The sequence below is a fragment of the Hyperolius riggenbachi genome, chromosome 1, assembly GCF_040937935.1.
Source record: "Hyperolius riggenbachi isolate aHypRig1 chromosome 1, aHypRig1.pri, whole genome shotgun sequence".
Lineage (NCBI taxonomy): Eukaryota > Metazoa > Chordata > Amphibia > Anura > Hyperoliidae > Hyperolius > Hyperolius riggenbachi.
This window is the reverse complement of record NC_090646.1, coordinates 348,105,170-348,114,030: the sequence shown is the minus strand read 5'-3', so window position 1 is coordinate 348,114,030 and position 8,861 is coordinate 348,105,170.

Genomic DNA, 8,861 nt, shown 5'->3' with positions numbered 1-8,861 from the left:
TGATATATTTAACTGACTTTTTTTTTATAGTAACAACCAACGATTTATATAGGAAAATCATGACAATTAGCAAGGTTGCCTAAACTTTTGCATCCCACCGTATATATGTAAAGCACTTGTGTTTGGCCAATCAAAATTGCATGTGTGTATACACCTTTAGGCTAGGGGTACAGTTACAGATTTTTTTTTAGGGTTGAACTTTTCATGAGCTCTGGCATTTTTTAATAAAACAATCCTGATATTCACTAAGTCCTGATGCCTGCCTGATTAGTTGGGCAATAATAACTTTACCTTTCCCAATAAGCATCTCCGGTTGTGACTGTTATGGAGCAAGTTTTCTTGGACCATCATCATAATACATCCAAGTGCTTTATGCTTATTTCGTTGTGGGACAGTTTGACAGTGAGACCCAGCCACAGAAGGGGAACAGTTCTAAAACTCTTGTTTATTGACCTGTAAACATGCTCAAGTGTTTTGTTTATGTTTTCCATGTTACTTATGATGGTTTTCTCCAATGATTGGAGGAGCAACATTCATTACAAAGAATAGATTAAACTCTAGATATATATATGACACATACCTGTCTGTGTTTTCTTACTTTGGGTCATTAAGAATAATTAGTCAGCTTTGCACTCGCAAAAGATACATTAACCTCTTGAGGACTGCTGTGTTAAACCCCCCTAAAGACCAGGCACATTTTCATTAAATTGGCCACTGCAGCTTTAAGGCCAAGCTGCAGGACCGCAAAACACAGCACACAAGTGATTCCTCCCCCCTTTTCTCCCCACCAACAGAGCTCTCTGTTGGTGGGGTCTAATCGCCCCCTCCCCCCCCCCAGTGTTTGTTAGTTTATTTGTGTTTGTTTTTTTGTTGTTTTTAAATAAAAAGTGTGTTTTTTTTTCCCCCTGTTGTATACCCCCCTCCCTCCCTCCCTCCCCCCCCTCCCCCCGCCGGCCAATCCCTGTGATCAGCTGTCCCTATGACAGCCGATCACCTCTGTGGCTCAGGAGGGGACAGCCGTGTCACACGGCTGTCCCCAGTACAGCGCTGCTGCTAATCGAAGCGCTGTACGGGTAATTAGACGGCGATTATGCCGTCTAACAGTCGCTCGGAGACTGAAGAGGGGGCGGAGCTCCGCCCTCCTAGAATGAGATGCGCGTGCAGCGTGCACGCGATCTCATTCAAAACAGAGCCCCAGGACTTCACGCCAATTGGCGTTAGGCGGTCCTGGGGCTGCCGCCGCGGCCACGCCCAACGGCGTGACGCGGTCGGCAAAAGGTTAAAAAAAGCTATCAAGCTAAATTAGGCGCTTTAACTAGTTAACCACTAATGGGTTTTTCCCCTAATGGACTAGAGCAATTTTTTCCTTTCAGGGCTCCTCCCTTTTATTCACCATTAACTTTATCACTACTTATCACAACTGAATAATCTATAGCTTGTTTTTATTGCCACCAATTAGGCTCTTTGGGAGGTATGTTTTGCTAAGAACTACCATATTTTATTCTAAATGCATTTTAACAACAATAATATAAAAAAAGGAAAAAAAAACATTATTTCTTAGTTTTCGGACATTATAGTTTTAAAATAAAAGGTGCCACTGAGGAAAAGCCACACATTTTATTTGCCCATTTTTCCCGGCTATAACAAATTTTAAATGATGTCCCTAGTACAATGTATTGGGACACTAATTTAATTGGAAATAAAGGTGTATTTTTTCAGTTTTGCATCCGTCACTAGTTACAAGCCCTTACTTGCAACAAAAAAAAGTAATATACCCTCATGACCTACATATTAAAAAAAAGTTCAGTCCCTACGGTAACTATTTATGTATTTTTTTATGTCATTTTTTATATAGAAATGTTTTATTTTGGAAACTATGGGAGAGTGGGGAGGTAAGGGTTTAATTTTAATAGAGATTTATGTATTTTTATTGAAATCAATGTTAGGATGTAATTTACTAGTTGGTCACTAGATGCTTCCCTCCCCAGTTTATTCCTCTGGAGTATGGCGTGTACACAGAGAAAGTAAAAGAGTGTATGTTTTATTTTAACTTTACTTAATGACCACTGGCATCTCATTAATGCTGGTGGTCATTGATCACAGGCACTTAGATTGGTGAATGGTGACTGTGTTCCCATTCACTGATCTGTCTACGGGTGACAAGAACGCATGCAGCAGCGATGCGGCAGGAAATGAGTATTTATGTTCCTGGGACTTCAGATGAAGTCTGCCATGGCGTAGATATACTGTACGTGGTGCAGTAACTAGCTAAGGATAATCCCTGTCCAGGGGACATCATACAATCAAAATTAAAAAATTCCAAGCACACCTACAGAAAGATACTTTACGCAGATTAATAAGCAAAACAAGTTGTATTTGAATGCAAAATGTATGCAAAGAAGTTGACAACATGCTCTTATAAATGCACATGTGCCCAAATTATTTTACATTAAAGGGATACTTAAGTCTAAAAAAAAAAAATTATTTTTACTCACCTGGGGCATCCCTCAGCCCCCTGAAGCTGTCCGGTGCCCTCGCAGCCTCGCTGCGATCCTCCTGTTCCCGCCAGCGGCTACTTCTGGGTTTGATGACAGCCGGCGACAGGCTGGGAACGCGAGTGATGCTCCGCGTTCCCAGCCGCTATATCACCCTCTATGCTGCTATAGCGTATACATATACGCTGTAGCAGCATAGAGGGTGATATAGCGGCTGGGAACGCGGAGAATCACTCGCATTCCCAGCCTGTCGAAGGCTTTCGCCGAACCTGGAAGTAGCCGCCGGCTGGGACAGGAGGATCGGAGCGAGGCTGCGAGGGCACCGGACAGCTTCAGGGGGCTGAGGGATGCCCCAGGTGAGTAAAAATCATTTTTTTTTAGACTTAAGTAACCCTTTAATGAAGCATACAAAGGGTTACACAATTTTTTGGAATGTGCCCAAAAAATTGAAAATAGCTATCTGAACAATGGTTAGTACTAAGACCGATCAAGCTGAAATAAGGTGAGTCCTATGTATGGGCTGCAAGCTAATCTTTACACAGACAACCAAGTGTATTTTTACCCAGGTGGCAAAAGTGGAAAGGAGGCTAGGTGTATCACTACTACCACACCACCATTTCAGGGGAATCCACCCCATCACCCCATTGCCAGGATCGTCACCACAAACCATGTGTAACCCTCTTTATGCTTCATTAATGTAAAATTATTTAGGCTCATGAGCCTTTAACTACTTGAAGTCCGCCCCACGCCAATGGGCGTGGCCGCGGCGGCACCCTCAGGACCGCCTAACGCCAATTGGCCTCAGGTCCTGGAGCCGGCTACTAAAGGATATTGCGAGCAGGGTGCGCATGCATCTCCTTCTCGGGGGGCGGAGCTCCGCCCCGACTTCAGTCTCTGAGCGGCTATTGCCGCTCGGGAGACTGTTAGACAGCGTGATCGCCGTCTATTTACATAATACATCACTGCGATCAGCAGCAGCGCTGTCCTGGGGACAGCCGTGTCACATGGCTATCCCCCTGGGGCACAAAAGAGCGATCGGCAGTGATAGGCTGAAGCCTATCACAGCCGATCGCTGTGATAGGCTGGCTGGGGAGGGAGGGAGGCTGGCTGGGGGAGGCAGCAGAAACTTTTTTTTTAAATAAAATGACAATATAAATATTTATATTAAAATAAATAAACACAGGGGGGGCGATCAGACCCCACCAACAGAGAGCTCTGTTGGTGGGGAGAAAAGGGGGGGGGGGGGAATCACTCGTGTGCTGTGTTGTGAGGCCCTGCAGCTTGGCCTTTTAGTAAAAAATAGCCTGGTCTTTAGGGGGGTTTAGAACTGTGGTCCTGAAGTGGTTAAAAGAGTATGTTGTACATTTTTTGTTTGCATAAATGTTGCATTCAAATACAATATTTCTTTTGCATCTCAATCGATGTGAAATACCTTTCTGTAGGTGTGCTTAGACTTTGTTTTCATTTTGAACAGCAGATTATTTTAAAGGATACCCAAAGTGACATGTGACATGATGAGATATACATGTGTATGTACAGTGCCAAGCACACAAATAACTATGCTGTGTTCCTTTTTTTTTCTTTCTCTGCCTGGAAGAGTTAAATATCAGGTATTTAAGTGGCTGACTCAGTCCTGACTCAGACAGGAAGTGACTACAATGTGACCCTCACTAATAAGAAATTCCTCTTTTTACCTCTTTCTTGCTCTCAGAAGCCATTTTCTGCTAGGAAAGTATTTTATAGTTGGAATTTCTTATCAGTGAGCGTCACACTGCAGTCACTTCCTGTCTGAGTCAGTCACTTGCATACCTGATATTTAACTCTTTCAGGCAGAGAAAGAAAAAAAGGAACACAGCATAGTTATTTGTGTGCTAGGCACTGTACATACACATGTCTATCTCATCATGTCACATGTCACTCCGGGTATCCTTTAATGTTTCATCATTTATACAACATCATTCTTCTGCTAGACCTTTATAAATGTTAAACAAGAAGGAATATCAATGTTTCTAAGCTAAACCCCAAACACGGTTTCCTGTGCTTTACTTAATCTTGCCTAAAGAAATTGCACTAAGCACATAAAATGGTTTGGGTTAACTGTGTTGCTAATCATTTCCAGTTTCCCTTTTAAGTTCAACTTCTTGGAATTTTCATTAGCATAGTCAGTGGGTTGTACTATGAATGTAATCATTCTGTCTCCAAATGTCACCAGTATAAAGGAAATCAGTCACAGGATTACTCATCCAGGCGAAATCAGAAGGAAACAGCCTTCAGCAGCATTGCGAGAGTCTGGGCCATTTCTATAGGAAAAAATGCTTTCCAAAAGTGCAAAATGTAATCAGTAAAATATGTACAGTAACAGTAACAACAGCAAGTGGTACCACTTGTGTCAAGATGTATCCTCTGATGCCATATTGCACCACATGCCCTTGAGGTACAATTGCTTTTGATAGGATCACATAGCAATTGCATTTGGAAAGACTTGTGCTTACAGCCATCCTTATGTGCCTACATAAAATTTTCTTATAACATCAGAGGTCTAAATAGGTCTCCATTATATGTTGTAAGAGGTGTGGAACTCTCCTAAGAATCCTGAAAATGAAAACATGGACATGTTACTAAGGGAGGTGCTATTCGTGCTACTGACGAACTACTGTTTGTACCCTATCTTATTGTCTGATGAAGCGGGCTGTGCCTGTGAAACGCGTTGCATCTTTTGGGGTACCAATAATAAATGTATTTGTTTAATTCAGACAGTATTTTGAGTCTGCTTTCCGGAGGGAAATCCACCACTGCCTCCCAGCAAATTTAAAAATTTTTATTACCTTTTATCCTGCTGGCGCCTCTGTTCTCTTTCGATAATACTGTGTCCACCCCTGGTGGAGGGGTGACCTACCCCTACTTTCCTGATCTACAGAGAGCGACATCTTAATCCTGAGTGAAGACAGGTCTAATCTCCTCACCTGCATCTACAGTGGTTGCCTAAGAGGTAACCCATGTTTGTGAGTATATTCATCTCACACTTACATTTGTTCACGGTTTCCAATACATACTACACTATATTGGGCTCTCTGTGTTTCTTATTTATCTCTCTACAAGCTCGCTTGGCCTCTTTGTTTCCTAAACATGTTACTAAGGGAAGGAACTGGTCCTGGTGCCTTTCAAGGAATATTATCTTGTTGGCGAATTTGACTAATAAGCAGTTCACTAGGCTTTACATTATACTCATAGATTAAAATATATATACAGTGGCTTGCAAAAGTATTCGGCCCCCTTGAAGTATTCCACATTTTGTGATATTACTGCCACAAACATGAATCAATTTTATTGGAATGCCACGTGAAAGACCAACACAAAGTGGTGTACACATGAGAAGTGGAACGAAAATCATACATGATTCCAAACATTTTTTACAAATAAATAACTGCAAAGTGGGGTGTGCGTAATTATTCAGCCCCTTGAGTCAATACTTTGTAGAACCACCTTTTGCTGCAATTACAGCTGCCAGTCTTTTAGGGTATGTCTCTACCAGCTTTGCACATCTAGAGACTGAAATCCTTGCCCATTCTTCTTTGCAAAACAGCTCCAGCTCAGTCAGATTAGATGGCAGGGGCGTTCCTAGGGTCCTTGGAGATCAGTGGCACCTGGGGGCACTAGGTGGGGGCTATGTGGCAAAAATGGGCGTGGTCATGCAGTGAGTGGGCGTGGCCATGGGTGGGCCAATCGTACATTAGATTAGGACAGTGGTGGCGAACTTTTTGGAGGCCCAAACTGCAACCCACAAGTCACTTATCTATCGCAAAGTGGCAACAGCAATTTAAACGAAATACTATACAAACGTTTTAGTACATACATGAACATTATGGAAAATCCAAGTTGAAAAACTGAAAAGATAAACAATTTCATCCATCCTACACCTGAAAAAATATATTCATTTTTTTAGAACCTCCCAGTTTTATTTTCTGTTTTAAAAAGCTAAAAAAGTAGGTTTAATGCTGTTGTCTCATATGATGATTAATTTATTTCCCATAGTCTCGCAGTTAGCAATCATGTGACCCTCAACAAGACAAATTCAGCAATCATGAGGCCCCTATCAAGACAAATTCAGAAATCATGAGGCCCCCAACAAGACAAATTCAGCAATCATGAGGCCCCCAACAAGACAAAGTCAGCAAGTGTGAGGCCCCCAACAAGACAAATTCAGCAATCATGAGGCCCCCAACAAATCATGAGGCCCCCAACAAGACAAATTCAGCAGTCATGAGGCACATAAATAGACAGCATTTCACATAAATAGGCAGAATGCCCCCTTAATATGGTAGACACCTCTCACCTGGCTTCTGAATTCTCCTCTACTGGCTGCTGTACCTGGCAATACTGTTTTTGGCTGGATTGGGGATGATGTGTGAGCTGAAAGGCCTGGCAGTGATGCTGTGGCCTGGCTGGCGGGGATGCTGTGGCCGATGTTGTGGCCTGGTTGGCTGGCAGTGATGCTGGGCTGTGCTTGGCTGGTTGAAGTAAATGCTGGCCTGACTGGTGGTGATGCTGTGGCCTTTTTGATAGTGATTCTGCACTGGTTGGCTGGTGGTGATGCTGGGCTGGCTGGCCTGGATAGTTTAGGTAGCGACAGGTGCCCCCTAGTTAAGGTAGCGCCAGGAGTACCCCAGTTTAGGTAGTGACAGGAGCCCCCCAGTTCAGTTAGTGACAGGAGCCCCCCAGTGTAGGCAGTGACAGGCACCCCCCAGTTAGGTAGTGACAGGCCCCCCCAGTTAGGTAGTGAGTGACAGGGACCCCCAGTTGGGTAGTGAGTGACAGCAGGGACCCCCAGTTGGGTAGTGAGTGACAGCAGGGACCCCCAGTTGGGTAGTGAGTGACAGCAGGGACCCCCGTTTAGATAGTGACAGCAGGGACCCCCGTTCAGATAGTGAGTGACAGCAGGGACCCCCGTTTAGATAGTGAGTGACAGCAGGGACCCCAGTTAAATAGTGAGTGACAGCAGGGACCCCCAATTAAATAGTGAGTGACAGCAGGGACCCCCAGTTAAATAGTGAGTGACAGCAGGGACCCCCAGTTAAATAGTGAGTGACAGCAGGGACCCCCAGTTAAATAGTGAGTGACAGCAGGGACCCCCAGTTAAATAGTGAGTGACAGCAGGGACCCCCGTTTAGATAGTGAGTGACAGCAGGGACCCCCGTTTAGATAGTGAGTGACATCAGGGACCCCTGTTAGGTAGTGAGTGACAGCAGGGACCCCAGTTAAATAGTGAGTGACAGCAGAGAGCCCCAGTTAAATAGTGAGTGACAGCAGAGAGCCCCAGTTAAATAGTGAGTGACAGCAGAGACCCCCAGTTAAATAGTGAGTAACAGCAGGGACCCCCGTTAAGTAGTGAGTGACAGCAAGGACCCCCGTTAGGTAGTGAGTGACAGCAAGGACCCCGGTTAGGTAGTGAGTGACAGCAGGGACCCCCGTTGGTAGTGAGTGACAGCAGGGACCACCGTTAGGTAGTGAGTGACAGCATGGACCCCCGTTAGGTAGTGAGTGACAGCAGGGACCCCCGTTAGTGAGTGACAGCAGGGACCCCCGTTAGGTAGTGAGTGAGTGACAGGGACCCCTGTTAGGTAGTGAGTGGCAGGCGCGCTCCCCACCCCACCTACCTTGCCGCTTCAGACCTCAGGATCAGCGGGCGACCCGACCAGATACAGCGGGCGCCGGGCACAAATAGGTCCGCTAGGTCCTAGCGCCCGCTCTATCTGGTCGCCCGGCGCTGATCGAGGTCTGAATGGCAGCGCAGCGGGGGCAGCAGGGCAGAGCGGGGCAGCGGCGGCCGGGAGATCCGTGGCACCCCAGGACAGATTGGGGGCACGTGCCCCCCCAAAATAGGGCTAGCGACGCCCCTGTTAGATGGACAGCGTTTGTGAACAGCAGTTTTCAGATCTTGCCACGGATTCTCGATTGGATTTAGATCTGGACTTTGACTGGGCCATTCTAACACATGGATATATTTTGTTTTAAACCATTCCATTGTTGCCCTGGCTTTATGTTTAGGGTAATTGTCCTGCTAGAAGGTGAACCTCCGCCCCAGTCCCAAGTCTTTTGCAGACTCCAAGAGGTTTTCTTCCAAGATTGCCCTGTATTTGGCTCCATCCATCTTCCTATCAACTTTGACCAGCTTCCCTGTCCCTGCTGAAGAGAAGCACTCCCCGAGCATGATGCTGCCACCACCATATTTGACAGTCGGGATGGTGTGTTCTGAGTGATGTGCAGTGTTAGTTTTTTGCCACACATAGCGTTTTGCATTTTGGCCAAAAAGTTCCATTTTGGTCTCATCTGACCAGAGCACCTTCTTCCACATGTTTGCTGTGTTCC